The sequence below is a fragment of the Tenebrio molitor genome, chromosome 3 (genome assembly GCF_963966145.1).
Source record: "Tenebrio molitor chromosome 3, icTenMoli1.1, whole genome shotgun sequence".
NCBI lineage: Eukaryota > Metazoa > Arthropoda > Insecta > Coleoptera > Tenebrionidae > Tenebrio > Tenebrio molitor.
The window spans coordinates 28891437-28907106 of record NC_091048.1 but is presented as its reverse complement, the minus strand read 5'-3'; the positions used below and the strand labels follow the sequence as shown (position 1 = coordinate 28907106).

Sequence of the window (15670 nt, the reverse complement as noted above, 5' to 3'; positions counted from 1 at the left end):
TTGCGAAAGTCGGTAGGTCGGTCTAATATTTCAATTAATCCGAAACTCGACACAAATTGAGAATTTAGTTTAGGGGTGGGATTTTGCGGTGCGCCGCTTTATCGCGAAGTCGGCAGAACTGAAATTCAGCAGTTCTGCGGCCTTCGTAGTTTGTACAAACAATAGATGTCACGTGGAAGGTTAAAATTGTACAATAAATTCACAGCCGCCCCCGAAGGAAGCGCTTTGTTGTGATAAATCACGTGCTCGAGGGTGGCGGGAAGCGGCGCATGATTTTTACCTAATTACTGAATTGCCGATTTTTTAAAGTAGGAAGAATTGCGCTTTTTCAGGATTTTCTTTCGGCGCGCTTAAATTCTTACGCTTTGTCGTAAAACTGGTCTGATTTACTTTTTGGTTCCTGTTTATTGCGGAATTCTTCACATTTCTAAAGCTCCTACGATCTCCGTTTCTTTATAAACCTAGCCATACCGCGGTGGAGGTTTGGGATCGAATTTTTTTCCATTTTTATTGTTTCTCGTATGAAACGGGACGACTTTCGTCGTATTCTTGTCAAATTATAATTCCTCCACATCTGTCACCTTATCTGACTAACAAAAGATGCCCGAAATGTATGGTAATTCGTCTCTTCAGGATTAGTTTTCGAAACTTCACGGTATTATTAGAAATGTAAAGCGGCGGGCGGTGTCAGGACCGTAACGTCAAATTTAATGCAAACGAGCGTTTCCGTTTAGGAACGGTGGCGGTAATAGTCGACGATTGTTGGAGCGACGTATCGTAAATCAATCGGACGTTTTCCTCGAGAATAAACAGGAAGGACTGGAAAAAATCGCGCCAGATCACTTGGAATTGTTTTATCGATGTCTGTATTAGCGTTGGCATTAAAATGTCGTATTATTTAATTGCCGACGAGATCGATGGTTCCAGTCATAACTTGAGAGTTTGCTTTCACCGGGAGATTAACGAGAACTTTTACAATCAATTATGGCGGCGGTGACGGCGTCGTTGGAAAAATCGTCGACTTTACAGTTTACTCCGCCAGACGGGAAGGGTTGTTAGTTTGTCGGTGGCGGGAATGGGGGGAGAGAACTCGTAAAAAATAAGAAAGCCGGAGCGATATGTCGACGTAACTGCGGAATTTTCCCGTCGCGTAATCAACTTCGTCCTTTTATGGTGCCATTACGCGCAAATTCCACGTCTTCTCGTAGGTTTAGTTGTTAATTTTAACGGGAGCACGAGAGTTTAACCGTTATTCTAGTAGTAACGTTCAATTCTCCGCCGATTCGTTTGTTGTAAGTGCTGGATAATTAGAGGGAGAAAAATCGGAAGGACAAATTGGCGGGTCTGGATAAGGGTCCCAATTGTTTCGTACGGGAGCGTGTGTTGAATTAATTCGACGTTAAGGACAATTGAATGGGGGTGCTCGGGACCGGGACTCCACCTTTACGACGACGAGAAAGGAAACGGCAAATCTACAGTTTGTTTTGTAGAGAGGGACGAAACGGAGCTGATACGTTCTCCTCGAAAAGTTTAGGGTAATCGGGAAATTTTTATTGTTCCGGCGGAACGATGCGAGTTGTGATAATTCGCGAGGTTTTTTATGTTTTCCTTATTAAGCGAGTTTTCAAGAAAGTTAAACTCGGAGCCGGTTTATTTCGCTTTATTTTTAACTTTAAGTGAGTAGGTATCGACTCGGTACGACTTCATAAACTTTTTGTTTGTTTACGAGATGTTACTTTGCGTTGAAAGAATTGAGAAAATATGTATTTTCAAATTAAATTTTTATGTTGCAAAAAGTATCGAAAGCTTTTAAATATGTAATTCTCCGAGAGTAGATGGGATATTTTTTGAGTGGTGCGAAAATGGCTACGTTGAATCATTCAGTATAAAATCGTGATTACATAATTAAAATCTTTGTGGCATGTCCGCTAAAATTACATGTCATTACGGTGAGTTAATAGCTCCGAACAGGCTCATTACTTTTTCAAGCGCGTCCACCCACCACCACGAAAAATCTTTTGTTTTTCCGGACTCGAGAATCAACCCCGAGCTGTCGAACCGTTCATCCAGACGATCATTTATTTTGAAACGAACCGAACAACAAGTCCGAAGGAGACTTTGTAAAGTTGCGGCTTCCTGTAATATAATGTGCTATTGCGGCGAAAAACCGTCGGTTTCAGGGCGTCAACCTTTTGGCGCCTCCTGAAACCGTCAGATGGCTCCACCGTGAGCGCACCGGATTTCGCGTATGTTGACCCGAACTTTTTCGAGGTTCGCGGTCTGAACCCTGACCTAGAGCAAGTTTGTCCAGATGAAAATTTAATATTTCGATAAAGGAGGTGATTTCCCTCACGATTATTATTAGGCAAAGGCGCAGGCAGAGAGGGAGAGAGAGAGAGAAAAAATGTAACCGTGAGGGAATAATTGATGAGGCGCGTGTCGCTCACGGGGAAAAAATAACGGGGTGAAGTTTCGTCGAATTACTACCTTCGCCTTCGTCAATAATTCAGCCCGAATCGATTGCAATTGCCCCGACGGGGGGAGAGAAAATAAGTGACGGACGACGGTGCGGTGTGTTTGTCGCAGGGATTATTTTATTGATGCAGCCGGGGGGTTGGTACGCACGCACCGTGCGCCCACGACACCACCACCAAATAATAAGTACGTGGCAGGAGCGACCAAGTGCACAGAATTGGCTGCACGCGAGAGCAATAATGAAGAGTCGAGAGAGCAACGATGCATCCCCGTTTCGGCGTCGACGCCGTTGCTCCACGTACCTGTACGGGAGACCAGTTCCATCGCGACGCTCGCCATGAAGAGGTCATGTGACCCCCCGGAGCCGTCGATATCACAAATCAAATGGTGATGGATGTGTTGTGAGCGCCGATTGGAAAACTTTTTGCCGTCCGACGAGTACCGAAAGCTCGCCAAAAAGCTCGGACACGGTTTTTGTGTATCGGTGTGAAGTGATGGGACAGTGATCGTTGGTTTCGGTGGTGAGTCCGGGGTTGATTACGTTGGTGTCGTCATTTTTTTAATGTTTGTTTGATAACGCCGTATTGTGGGCGCCGTATTTTTACTCGACGAACACAATTACAATCGACTGGCTTATCTATTGATTTCTTTCGTCGGAATTCCGCTCGCAATCGATATTTTAATTTCGCTTAATTGACGTTAATCGTTGTCCGAAAGTTGACAATTTTTTTATCGTGGAGATTGTTTCGACGGGGAAGCCAAACCTGCACGGAAAGCCAACAAGCACGGCAATCGAGCGACTGTTAATTAAATTTTGCCGGAGTTTGTCCCGAGTACGAATCTAATTACGATATCGGGATGCGTTCGCGAGACGGGATAAGTACATATTATCCACAATGTCGGTATCGATCGGCATCCCGATAACAATAGGTGATTTATTAGGAATTAATAGTGAGGCTTACAATGGGAAAGTACGAATGTGGTGTGCACTGAAAATAAGTCGGACCTCCACCATTTATTGATCAAAAGTTCGGTTGGGAAAACTTCTTATTAAAGTTTTATAAATATTAACACGAACGACGAGGACGACTAATTACGGTGCAATCAGCTGATCTAATAAAAGAAGGAATTAATTAATCGCGTGTCAGCCAATTTCTGCTAGTTATTTGTATTTTTACAAAAACTTCAATCCATCTCCCGTCGGTAAATATTTGGCCGAACCCTCAATTAAACCGGTTCCATTAGACATTGTTAGCGATCTGTCCGTCAATCAGAGCTGGCAGCTTTTAAGAAAATATTTTGGAACAGTTCGTGCGAGAAAGATAAGGGAAAATTTTTTATCCTCCGGGCTCGCGTGCATTCAGCGGAACTTTCTAACTTTGTTTGCTCCGGGGAAGTTTCCACAATTTCTCAGAGACCGAGATATAATGAAGAAGACTGAGAAGTTTGTTGTGTTTTTTCTCTCGCGTCTGAATCTGTTAATAGTTGGTAAGGGATGACGACCGACCTACCTACCAGGGGGCGGATTTGAAACGTCCGTTTTCCCTTAAAAAACAAATTAATAAGAAATGGTGCAAGTTTCGCAAACTGAATTTCGTTAATTAAAATTACATTTTTCTACAGATTGGAATCCCTTTTTTTGGCATGCTCGCTGTCGGTTGATAATTATGGCTCATTTTCAGGAAATTATTTTGCAATTAGGCGAGTCTCCGCAAAATGTAGTTTCATTGACGACCACAAATGGAAACGTGAGGTCGCCATCTGTGGTCCCTTCAATTCCCAAATTTATCATTTAGTCAAAAACTGTTTTTTCTTCAAACGTTTGTAAAATATGACATTGCACTGCTGCATTGATAATGCTAAAGTGTCACTTCATTGTCATGGCATCTAACGAGCTGACCAGCGTCCGTGAAGTTATTATCTCCGCTGAGGGCGTCCGTGAAGTTATTATCTCCGCTGATGAGCGGCTGTAAAGTAAACTAGCTAAATCATTTGAAATTCCTACCTGGCTTCTTAACATGTCTTAAATAATTTGTTATGAAGGTTTGAAGAAAAAATAGTATGTTATTACTTTTGCAAATTTTGTGGTTTTCCCTAACATGGAACAGTAGGTACTCGGTTAATAAATACATTGGAGAAGGTGTGGATAAATTCTCAGCTTGATACAGAAAAAGTTGTTGTATTTCACGTCAAATTTTTATTTCATACTTTTTACGCTCATCAACTCACTTTTTGTCTATAAGAAACGTTCTAGGTCAAGTATGTAGATAGATATTCACACCTCCTCGTGGTATTGTCCCAGAGTAACAGAATTAGAATTGCTCTAAATTCAAAATTTAATAAATCCTAGAGAATTTTTGCGATAAAAAACTACGGCCCAGTCTTTGTGTTCTCCCATGATCATCTCCTCGTCTGCTTGAAAATAACTTGATCGAGTTTAAATTAAAAATCGAATCGTGGGTGTTGATCCTCATGAATGAATGACAGTTTCGTATTGATTGACGTATATGTATTTGTTTTCATTCGTGTGCATTTAATTTTCCGTTATTTAAATGTGCATCGAATACGTGTCGTTATTAAAAACGGACGATCGAACGAAAATATTTCCACCCCAACCGTGGTCGTACTCATGAGAGATCCACATTCGCATATGCATGAGTGTTTCCCTTCAATTTTCAAGTTACTCGTTTGGTCCGGACGCGATAGAGCTTTCGTTTGTTATCGTACGAAATACGGAGAGCTTTGTTTGGGAAATGATGAAACATAAAAAAGATGATTTCTCGTAGTTAACAGCAGCAGAAATGGAGCTTTGGAATTTATTTACTTTAATCAACGTCAACCCTGTTTGGTATTTTATGTTTGAGATAAAAGACTTTGTCTTGAATTACCGACACAAAGCGGGCCTAGGATTACAAAGTTTCCGAGAATCAAACCGGCGGTGAGATTCGGTTTCCGCGGTCGTTCTTCAACACCGAACGAGCAACATGATAAGTTATCGACTGTACATGTTTCGAGTAAACGCCGGAGAAAAATACACAAATGAAAAGCTATTTTCAGGAGTGATTGTAGGAAGCTTGTTGATTTTAGTGGAAAACGAGAAAACGAAGTTTGCACGAACCGCTGTATCGTGTTGTTCGTTTGAAATTTTGATGATCACCGTCGTGTTATTTTTAGAGGGATTGTTGTTATCCTTATGCTAACGGCTTTGCAGCAGTTTTAAGTAAAAAACGTTGGAAAATTCTGAAAATGCATGGATTATTTATCTGCGAAAGTCGTCGATCTGGCGGGGCTTACGCCCAAAATTGTCATGCAAATTGGCAGCATTCATCCTGTTGTTCTGCACCACCGTTTCGAAAATGAATTGTCTTTTCCGTTCGATATGAACCTCCACCGCGTCCACGTCGAGGGTGCGAATTTATTTCGCCCGCTTCTCCACTTAAAAATGTTAATGCGAGTTGGGCAAACTCCGTCGAGAGTACTTGCCAATTTAAAAATCTTTTGGCGGTCGTCGACTCTTCGGCATGAACAGCTGGACGTCCTTATTTATTCCGTCTCGGTGGAGTTGCTCCCCCGAACAAATGCCGATTTGATTAGATAAATCCGGAGGAGGTCCCCAAATTGGCAATTCAATTAGGAGGAACGCGAAAAGACGACCACTTAACGACACGGAAAGAAACCCTCGAATCGAACAAACCGAAACCGGAAAGTCAAATTCGCGGTGTAACGTCGGCTTTTCCTTCCTGCGGTAATAGCTCGAAGGGTAGGGAACGTCCCATCGCGTGCCGGAGGGTGCGTTTGTTTTCAACGAAAAAGCTCTGCGCGAGCTGACGAAGGAAATGCGAAGAAAACGGGACAAATGGAAACTTGTTTTTCATAATTAATTTACGAGGACTCTAAAACGGTCGGGGTAATTCGATTCGCTTTTTGCTTTATACGTTGCGTTTTGTTTATTTATCGCTTTAACGAATGCAAAGTGGAGTTTTCAGGGGACACCACCACCCAGGGCTGGGAAAATGTTCAAATCGGATTAGCAATCCGTCCCCGCAACGAATCCAGATAAGTTTTGTTGTTTTGTGGCTGCGAAAATAAATTCGTTATTATTTGCCAGTTTGCGGTCGTGAAAAGTGCGTGTCACGGGGGGAATGCTAATTTCTCCACCGGCAACACGCGATCATTTTGTATTTTTAATGGGCGTTTCGCATTTTACGCCTATTTCCGCGGGGTCGGTGTCGCAATGTTTCAATTGTTTACGTTGTGGAGCGGTTTATTATTAAATTTTGATCCGCCAGTTCCGGCTGAACCAACGCAACGTAATTAAATTAATGGTGACGTTTTGTAATGCGTCAATTAATGATGAACTCGATTGTGGCGTCGATTTTAATTTTATATCCTTTGTGAAATTGTCATTAATTTACGAATGCCGAAATCGGAGAAAAAAAAATGAACACGAAATGACAAATTCCGTTATCGAGCAAATATTTATGATGACCGGAGGGCGAGATTAATTATTAACGATCCGATCGTGTCGGCAACTTGTTAAATTAGAAATAAATCGGGTAGGGTGGATATCTGAAGTTGTCCAACAATACCCCAACATAATTGTTTGGAGTCCGGAACGATGCTCGGCAAGCGTTGTCCTGCTGAAGCGAATGATGATGAAAAAATACCAAAATGTAGCAGAGGGGGTGGATTGGAGTCGTGGAGCATTTAAAATTACGATGCTCTTCACGTAGACGCCTCACCCTCCCGTTGCCCTCAATACTGTACCGACAAAAATCATTATTTCCTTTGGTTTGTTCTCGTTATTAAAATGTCAAAAACAGTTAAATTAACCATGTTAGACAACTTCAACAAATAGCGTATCATCAAACGATGAAGCAAATAAAATAAATAAATACTTATTTATTAAATTGTATCCCATGAAAATGTTTCAACAAACTGTTCTAAAAAGAAATACATACGAAATGCCAGATGTATCGTACGTTCAAATAAAATCCTGGACTGGAAACCGTCAATTGTTGTGCTTTTTTAAAGCGTAGATTAATTGGAGCATGTTGACAGCTATAACCTAAAATTTAGCGCAAAGAATCTTTCTTTTTTTTTCTTTCTTTGCAAAGTTTTCCATTAAAAATAGAATAAGTTAACGATTCCTATTCTCGAAGCAAATATCTAAGAGCACCCTTTGCTGAAAACGAACTTGTTCAATTATGCCCCGATTAAACATAAACAAATGTCATTCGTGTCAAACGGTGGGAAATTCAAACTTTACACTGTTCTAAACGGTTTAATTTTTCCAATGCCTACTCAGCCCAGAATTTTATTTGAACGCGCGATACTAAACGCTGTTGAAAAATCAAAAAACCATTGTGGTGCAAGTGACTTATCTGTCACAGTGATACGTAATAGGAAATGTCATGAAAAATGTGTTATTTGCACCACAATGGATTTTTGATTTTTGAACAGCGTTTGGTCTTTGGATCTCGATAGCCATGGAATGTAAAACCCATCTATAAAATTATTTACTTCTAGTGCCCGTAGTTTTTAAAGTAGCGCTAATCTCTCAGGGAACTCATTTAAACATAAACGAAGCGAATAAACACAACTACCATTTTCACCACGATTTCCATTACTGTAGTATGATTTAATACATAATACAGGGTCATTATAAATGACTGTCCCATCGCAGTTGGCGTTGAAAACCCACACAAATTTGGGATGTGCCGCTAGCTTCGCAACGTTAGACAAACTAGTAGACAAATTTACACTACCGCCAGTAGCGCTACCTATCGGCGATGCTAGTCTCACTCATGTTATAAAGCTTGCGGCACATTCAACTACGTCACCAATGCCTACTGCGATGACACAATCATTTATAATGACCCCGTACAAATTTTATGTTCTCTTTGAAACATTTTGAGTTATAATAACCTGCTAACTTGAAAGTTGTAAAGAAATGTCAAAAACAATAGAAGTAAATCATTTCATAAATGGCTTGTTAATTCCACGGCAACCCTGATTCAAAGACTTTTTGATCATACGATAGATTCAATAGTGGCTCTGCCATGTATGGAAAATGTTAAGAACTACTGTTCTAGATGATATTAGAGCATTTGCGGGCAACATTCATTCAACTCTAGCACTACTGTCACATGTCGAGTAAGAAAGATAAATGACGTACAAAATGGTGAAAGAAAAATGTAAAAAAAAAATTTTTCAAAATTTTATTTCAGAATGTAAAGAAAGACTTTGTAATCCACGATTAGAATGTAGGTTTCGTGAACTTTAATTGTTCATCGTTATTTTTTGCTGAAATATTTTCCTTTAACTTCAACACCCTTATACAGTCGAAGCAACAACAGCAGTGGGTAATTTGGGGCGATTCAGGTCTCCGAGTGCAATCGGCAATTTCAAAAAATTATCGGGGACCTGCCATTGTCCAAGTTAGATTGGTTTTCGGGCGCACCGGAGCGTTCAAATTCGTGGGGAAACTTCCAACCAGAAGAGCCGATGAATCTAAATCGAGGAAGTCGGCGTTCCTGGTGCGGACCTCATTTATAAGGGCGGAAGCGAAGCCCGTCTTGCACGGAACGGCCAACACGTGGAACGTAATAATGCGTATTGTGTGGGGGGAAGTTATCAAATATTTAATTTGAACTGTTGTTTCTCGTTAGTATCGATCGACGTGGCACTTTTAACGGCATATTCCGTGTCGGACGACATCGATTGGGAACGGCCCGAACCCGGACTGAAAAAGACCGGAAACGGGGTGCGAAAGTCTTGGGTCGAAATTTGCGCAAAGTCGGTGAGGTTTTAAGGTCGACGGAAGGTTTGGCGGCACGACAACAGTACAAATCACGTCGTAAATAGGCAAGAACGTTGCGGTGTTGCGTGCCGAATGGCACTTTGTGCGCGCTGAAATCTGAAACAGCTGACCTAGCTGGGGGTTGGGGTCGTTGGCGAGACGCTCGTGAAACTTCCGACCTAAAAATGAAAGAAAAGCATTCGAGAAGATCCGGAGTTATTGGGGTCGGTGATGTGTGTTTCTCGAAATAGTCGAGTGAAAATCTCGGCCTCTTCAGATTTGTTCCAGAGTGGAACAACGTTCGTCGTGAACTTCGACCCGCCAAGGAAAGTCGCCGAATGTCGACCGGGGGTTTATAAACCTGTTCGGATTGTCGACTTCGATCATCTACTCCCGCGTCACTTCGTACAGCTCAATCTTTCAAATTGCTTTTGGGACGACGTGCACGAGCCCGGAATTATTTATTCGCGGATGCGTCGTTATCTCCGACAAAAGCGTTCTCGAACGTAACGTGCGAGAAAGTGCCGCCAGGATGTCGTCCCGATTGCGGAAACAGTTGGGGGCCTGAAAGCTTTTTGCGATTTCGAAAGGCTCCCACATCCCTTTATCCTCGATTTTTTTTTATTATTGTTATTTTGCCGCACGGCTAATTAAGAGCAAGCCCAACAAACACGGCTTAAATTTAGCACGCCCCAACTGCCATAAAGTAAACTTGTGCCGGCTTGATTATCTGCTACTTGATGGACTAAAGCGTCGTTCTATTAGTGCCCGTGATCTATCTTTAGATTTCTCGCATTCCGATTTTAATAACGAAAGTGGAAAGTGCAACGAATCCTCGATCCCGGTGAACAACCCCCCCGGAGGAAAAAAAAACGTATCGAGACGTAAATCTCGTTGTTGGGATGAATCAGCACGAGTCTATTTTTAGCCGGTCGGGTTTTGTCTTGGAAAAAGATCTGGATGCAGCTATGTCCAGGGGGAAGGATTTTCCAGGATTTGCGCGCTTGTTTGTTTCCGGTGCAGCAAGGGTCTCGCATTTCTTTGTTTCCTTTTGAAACGTACTTTCCTCCTGGAAAATGGAACGAAAGCTCGAGTTTAATTGGATAATTTCATGGAATTACATTTTCTACAAGATTTGTCGTCGTTGAATTTGATTAAAACTCTAATGATATTCAAAAAAATTAAAATAAAAAATTAGGTACGGTACAGTGGACTTCGATCTAGCATGGTTTTGATAATAATTATTTCCCTGAACTTGACATACATACGGTGAAGAATCGATACAAATAATGTTTATTGTGAAATGTTCTTCATTCAGGATTTACATTGTGATAACCCGTTGTGTAAGAACTGATTCAAAGGTGACGTCGGAGAACAAAGTACTGTCGAACAATTAATGAGCTTTCGAAGTAAATACACCCAACGCGAGACAATAATAATGTCTTTGTGAAAACCACTAAATATTTATAAGTAGACAATTACATTAATGTTGGTCATAATCACAATCAATTCTGATTCATTGTCAGATACACAAATCTTTACGTAGGTAGGTATTTCTGATTTCAGCGGTCCTCAAAATCTGATTCGAAGGAGACCTCAACATTTTTCAGCGCTTCCCGAAAGCTTTGTTCGAACAATTTTAACAGCGTACAGTTGCGGCCAAATAAAACTGGGCAGCAATTTTTTCTATTGTAAATCGGAATTAAATATTAAATCACCTGAAAAATCATCTCCTAGAGGATAACATAAAAATTTATTTTTCAAATTGACATCATCCGTCACTGTTATGTTGTGCCACAGGTATGGGTATCTGGTTACCAGAGAAACTTTCATTTTAAAAGCCTGTATTACCAAAATTTATAAAGATGACATAAAATGTCAATTTAGTGGTCGCTTTTATTTGGCCGCAACTGTACAAGTGTACATTTAGATTTATACAGGGTGTATCTAAAATGCCTGTGTTAATTTTAACAGGTAGCAGGGCTTGTTAAATGAAACGGTTTTTCTATTTGAATTTTTTTACGAAAAACAGTTACAAATTGATTTAAAATGTGGAATAAATTAATCATCAACATGTATACCCGCCTATGAGTAAGGGCGAAAATTGTCTGTTGTGATGGAAACGGAGCATTGTCAAAGAAGTTACGGTAATTGTTCACTTTAACTACTTCTGGAATTTTCGCGTTTTTTCTGGCTAGACACCCTCAGGGCGTCCTTCTAGATCATTTCCCACCATTCAAACCTTGTGCAAATGCTTTTTTTTCTCTCTTGTTGTCATTCAAGGTCGCGCCAATGCCTTAGTATAACTAAAGGGTAAGGAAAATTCATTTGCACAAGGTTTGAATGGTGGGAAACGATCTAGGAGGACGCCCTGAGGCTGTCTAGCCAGAAAAAACGCGAAAATTCCAGAAGTAGTTAAAGTGAACAATTACCGAAGTTACATTGTTATAGAAAAAATAAATTAAAATTAAAATTCTCATGGTTACAAAAAAATAAAAACTAGTCACACGAAACGACTCGTTTGGTAAAACTTGGGGGGCCAAAAAAAACTTGGAAAATGTATGCAATTTTGCAAAATGTTATAGAGAAAAGTTTCATGAATTGGCGAGTTCTTCCACTGGTTAAAATTGACACACGTATTTCAGATACACCCTGTATAGTCGGTAACAATGCAAAAATGTTAGTGACATTTGTCGCGCCAATTTGGGGATGCGTTTTTGACAAGGCAAAAATCTCGATATTTGGAGAAGTTCCCAGATCGACGCGGAAAATCGTACTATGTTTTATTGTCTTTCTCAATGGTGATGGTTTTTTAACGTCTGCAGAAAATTACAGTCAACAATGAACCACCGAGACAGCGCCACTCAGAAACGGACGTAAAATTAATGGCTATAACGAGTACAAGTGTCAGAAAACGGCGCTGTCGTAAATTACATCGCCTGACTTCCACACAAAGAAAATAACAGACACTTACCTAGTCAGTGGAATTATTAATTTAATAACGGCGTCATCATCGCGGAGCGATATTCGGACGCCGGAATCGATAACAACGGCGGACGTCGTTTCCACGAGGAAATGTTTCCGTTCGCGATCACAAGAAGTGGGAAAGTAAGAATGCCGAAACGGACAAAAAAAAAGCTTCGGCAAAACTTACTGACCTTCCCCTGCATGACGCCCCAGATCCGCCGGCTGCACACGATGCGGCGATGACGCTGCAAACACACAAAGAACGTGAGCTTCGCACGTGCACCCTCCCACGGAGAAAAACGTCCGACTGGACGGGCACAACCGCACCCCCCTAGACTTTTTACAGCCGGAGAAAAAAAATTAATTTACAACATTAAAGCCGAGCAATTTAATTTGAATTTACGACGTGTGTGCGTTTCGCGATTACAACTGCAAAGGGCAAACGGTCGTGTCGGATAAGGTGGGAGTCATTTGTCACCAGCGATAACGAAACGGTTTTAGTTTTAGTTGGAGGAATCTTATCGGTGATCGGGAGACGCGCTTCGAGGCGGCACGTTATTTTGACGGGAGGGATCGACCGACGACCTCGTTTGGGGGTGGTGAAAAATGGATTTGCGGCTCCGACGGCTCGCGACGAACGCGTTTCAATTTTCCGTCCTGCCACGCGATCCTTGCTTTTGATAATTCAATGATGGCGTAGGGGTTGGCAACCTGGAGCGCTGAAGGTGGCGGTTTGGCGGATCTTGCCAATCGAGCCCGGGCGATTTACGTATTTGCCGAAGGATCGTGGAGAATGCGCGTCTACGATTGGGTTTTTGTAGGTTTATTATGTCGACGCAAATCGCTAGTCCTGATTGCTGTCAGGATACGCGAACAAGAGGCAAGATGTTTACGAAGAACGAGGCTAAAATGCGAACCGATTCGGGGCAAAGGATCGTCATTAAATTACGAGTTGTCTCGCTATATCGGCATTAACCTGATTTTAGGACCCCTTTCCTTTCGGCTCGTTCTGATATTTGCATAATTCCCAGGAAAACAACGTCAATCTTAATTTATCAACTGAAAAGCCATCCCTTCTGCTGCTCTTCCAGTCTATAAATAGCGAGATGATTGATTTTTTTTGTCGGTTTGAATAAGCCCTGCAAATAATAATATACTCGAGAAAATTCAGTCGGGCGGTGAAAATTCCCAACAATAAAGATTACATCAGAAACCGTAAACTTACGTGAGATTAAAGAGAATTACCCGATTGTAAATCCCAGATTAGATCGATACGATTTAACACTGGTGTCGGAACGCAATCTGCATGCTAATGTAATAACGGAAGTTATTTTTGAAAAACTAATCATCGATTTTTAAGCGACTAAATTGATTTAAAAGCTCCGATCGCAATCGACGTGGAATTTTATCGAGGTGTTTGTTGGAATAAAATCAAAAAATTATCGAACAAAATCGGATTTTCAACGTTGACAATGTTCGAGAATACTCGCTTCATTTAACTGCATCCCTTAAGAGACAAAAATGTTCAATTACGGAACAAGAAAAAATGTAACAATTTAACAAGAAAAAAACATTTAAGCAATTTCGGTATTTAATCGCAAAGCCAGATGCATCGATGATACGATTTTTTACGGTATTTCGTGAGTATACACCAGCCGTTTTCGATAGGATTCAAATCGGGGTTTTGGTGCAAAGTTATATATTATAACATACAATGTGGAAACTACTTATGGAATAAATTCAGTAATTTCAAAACTAGTGACATTTGTGAAAAATTACATTAAATTTTTGAAATAAAATTTGTCATTTTCTCAAAAAAATTGTTATGTAAGGTACCATTTTTTTTCATTCGTTGTTTAGCTAGTAAGAAGGGCTATCAGAAAGGGAAGAAAAAAGTGGGGGTTGTCATTTCAAAAAATTGATGACGACGTTATAGCTCAAAAATGAATGACGTTATGAACAAATGAAGCAACTTAAAATGCACTATAAGAAATAAAAATTGACCTGTTTCAGCGTTTTCAACAAGTGTCATAGTTTCCACACTGTATACGCACATAGTTAGAATTTTTCTCTTCGATCTAAAAGAGAATTTACTTGAAAAATTTAATGAACGGGAGAAATGTGACCGATACGTTGATTCATATAATCCAATAATAGGTGCAATTACGGCAAATGACACGATTAAAATAAGTACATGGTCGACTGCAGAACGGGTTGTTTTAAGAATTATTGCAAAGTGGACGTCATTAACGAATCAGGACAAAAAAGAAAAATAACAAAGTATTTTAAATCTCGACCAATCAGGACCGAACAATGATCGATCGATCTATTTTGCACCGATACTTTTATTTATACCCCGCAACAGTTAACCTTTTGGTTAATCCATCTAATTTTAGCTTCCGCAGCGTCAGACTCGCGCCGAACCAAAACAACTGTAAAATTTATTGTTATTACCGGCTTAGCGCTAATTGAATTGCATAAAACCGAAAGCCGGCGGTAATATCTGAACCGGTCTGCGCGTGCCACTTGCAATAAAATTAACGCAAGAAATTGGAGAAAATCACAAATTTCGAACAAAAAGAAAGACACTCACGTTTGCACCTGCGGCGGTTTCCTTCGTCGGACGGGGATGCAAAGAGCCGATCGAGCAACGACGCTGATCATTAAAAAAGTGAAAAATCAAGCGGCGAAACTCGATCAGTTCATCGCACCCTCCAGACGTCGACGTCGAACGGCACTCGGGGGACGGTCTTGGTTACCGGAAAAGGGAGCGGAAAGAATGCCTGAACAGTTAAAATCGCATGTTCAGGCAGACTAACACTCCACCTTCTGGGCAATCAAAAATGAGATGCACACATTTTTCAAAAACTCCGACCACCACGGTCGTCTTGACCTAACTGAACGGCTACCGAAAGAAACGGCGGCGGCCGCTGACGTCGTCCTATTTCACGTGTGCCCTCCACTTTGCGATTCCCGGAAGGTCTCCATGCATTGGACAAAAAAAGAAAACAATAGCGATAAAGAATTAACGCTTGTGTCGGAACCGGGAGGAAGGAGGTGGTGAATCGATGTCGTTGGTCGATTTGAAGAGAGCGCTGTCGAGCCGACCGAGTGGTTCCCCGAAACGAGGCGGCATTGTGCGCTTTTTGACATAAACCGAACCCAAAATTATTCATCTCGATTAATTTGTTTGTTATGGTGTTGGAACTTTATGTTTCCTCTTCTCGTAAATCCGAGCCGATTTTGTTTGAAATTATGGTTCACGAAAAATCTTTGGAAATCGACGAAAAAAAGTGCCAATAAGAAGTAATCGACGAGATCGGCTCGGACGTCGTTGGAACACGAGAAGCACTTAAATCCGTAAAGTGCGAAAATCTTGCTTGATCGCCTTAAAATCGGAATTCATGATGATAACGGAGGACATTA

The 15670-nt window shown here is 41.0% G+C and overlaps 1 protein-coding gene across 2 annotated transcripts in view; it reads left to right on the top strand.

The window, feature by feature from the left end:
- Positions 1 to 2694: 2694 nt before the first annotated feature.
- The window catches only part of Frl (formin-like protein), a 54295-nt gene continuing 41319 nt past the window's right edge, over positions 2695 to 15670 (top strand). The window contains exon 1 of one of the 2 annotated variants that reach the window (XM_069041231.1): positions 2695 to 2996. The gene's annotated coding sequence lies outside the window, so the exon portion shown is untranslated. The remainder of the gene's footprint in view (positions 2997 to 15670) is intronic. The other variant, XM_069041230.1, reaches the window with a different exon arrangement.